Below are 2,500 nucleotides of genomic sequence, written 5' to 3' on the forward strand. Positions count from 1 at the left end.
TTTTATTATCATTATCATAATTTCCTCATTATCATCATCATTTAGTGATATTGTTATCATTTAAATCTTCATCATCATCATGTTAACTTTTATCATTATTTTCATCATAATTATCCTTGTTAACATTATCGTCACTATCATTATTATCATTATCATCATGCTGTTATCATTATTGTTATTAGCACCATTAGTATTATTGCTGTTATTATTATCATTATTGCTAATTGTTGATATTATTCTTATTATTTTCATCATCGTTACTATAATCACTATCATTATTTTTATCATTGTTGTTACTATTATCATTAACATTATTATTATTGTCATGGCTATCATTTTCATAATCCGCATATTATCATTGTTATTATTATCATCATCACTGTATTGCTGTTGTTGTTGTGTCTTTGTTATTATAATTATCATCATTAGTAGCAGTAGTTGTATCATCTTCATTGTCATGGTTATTATTATTACATTCATTATCATTATCATCATTAGTCATTTCTTTTCATTCTTGTTGTTTTTTCATGATCAAATCCAAAGCTAATATTATCATTACTATCACCATCATCATAATCCTTATTACTCTTATCAAGCATCACTCTAATTATTTTATCCTCATCATCATCATTACCAATATCATTATCATTATTTCCATTACCATTAACGTTATCATAATTATTATTGTTGTTATCACAATTATAGTGTTCAACTGCTATCAAGCATCGTAATAAATATTTAGAACATTATTAGTAATTCTATGATGACCACACTTATCATTACTAAGTACTAATCTTTATTAATCTTCTTCATACATCTTTTTATTCCAGTTCAAAAATATTACTTTTCGTCTTGCTGTGTGTTTCTTCCGGTTTCTCTTTCACGTCTAGCCTGAGTTCGAAATTGGGTGTTGAATATTTCGAGTCACGTGACCGAAGCTCTAACTCGATTATTCAAAGCTCTAATTCATCTCTTCGAAGCTCTGACTCATCTGGTCGAAGCTCTGACTTACCTGTTCGAAGCTTTGTGTCTCCCGGTCGAAGCTTTCAATCACGTGTTCGAAACAACAGGTCGGTTATACAAAACTCAGAATTACTCAACCAGATCTCCGAAACACCTCTTCGAAGCCCAAAATCACGCATTCGAAGACCCGAATTGCCCCTTCGAAGCCCTGAACCAATTCTTCGAAGCCCGAAGTCACCTCCACGAAGCCCCGAATCAACTTTTCGAAGCCCTGAAGTAACTTTTCGAAGACCCGAATCGCCCCTTCGAAGCCCCGAATCAACTCTTCGAAGCTCCGAATCACCTCTACGAAGCTACGAAATCCCTCTACGAAGCTCCGAATCTCCCAAAAGCGCTCAGGACCCACGAGAGAGAAGCCCTTTCCCGTCTCCTAGGCACCGCCCCTGGGAAGAAGTCACGAGGAGGCGGTTCCTTGAAGGAGGTGGCTGGGCGTCCCTCAGGAATGGCCAGGATGCCTCCTATTCGCAGAGCTTCATGAACGGCCATGGCCATCATGACAAGCCAGGTAGAAGTACGTTGAGAGAAAAAACACTTGGTTCGTTTTCCTTTATGCACGATTGCATTTTTTTTTCTTTTTTCTTTATTTAAGTGATATATAATTTAGAATTTCATTATGTGATATGCTGTTATATATGTGTTATACCTCATATATCCCAAGTTTGATATACATACATATACATGCTTATGCAGAATATTACGTTTATATCAACTTAAATAGATCTATGGATAGATAGATAAAAAGATAAATAGAACGAGAGAGAAAGAGTGTGTAAGAAAAAAGAGAAAGAGAGAGAGAGAGAAAAAAATATATACTTAACCAAACCCCATCCTCTAACCCTCCCCCCCCCCCTTCTCCCCCCACTCAGATCCAGCAAGCAAACCCCCAGTTATCATCCCCGCCACATACTCTACGGACGTCGCACGCCACCCTCACCAACCGCCCTTCCAGTATCCCCTCATCTACATCCAGCTTCCGCCCAACGGAGACGCCCTGCATGGTAAAGGACCTTCGCCGCTGGTCATGCAGCCGTTCGGTAAAGGCGGAATTCCCATACCAGGTGAGAGATCGAAGGTTTCTGTTTTTCGGGGCGGGGGGGAAGGGGGGGGGGGTTGTAAATTGTGCTTTGAGTTGTTTACTTTGCTGTGAAAAGGTGATTTTTTAAATTAAAGAAAGATTCCGAAGGGACGTAAATATATTTTCAGATTTACGGGAAATTAATTCTGGTTTATATTCAATGCGAAAAAAACGTTAAGGTATCTATATATATTTTTTTCTTTATATTTGTCTTCAAGATACTTTTGGAAGATATCATAAGGAATAGTATGTAAAGCACACACAAAGATGAGTGTGTGTGCATGTATAAATATAGGTATATATGTATATATAATTATGTATGTATGTGTGTATCTATCTATATGTATATGAATATATATGTAAATATATACATATATATGTATATATGTATATATATATATA

This window comes from Penaeus japonicus, unplaced genomic scaffold (genome assembly GCF_977035675.1).
Source record: "Penaeus japonicus unplaced genomic scaffold, GWHDUDI00000001_assembly GWHDUDI00000039, whole genome shotgun sequence".
Taxonomy (NCBI): domain Eukaryota; kingdom Metazoa; phylum Arthropoda; class Malacostraca; order Decapoda; family Penaeidae; genus Penaeus; species Penaeus japonicus.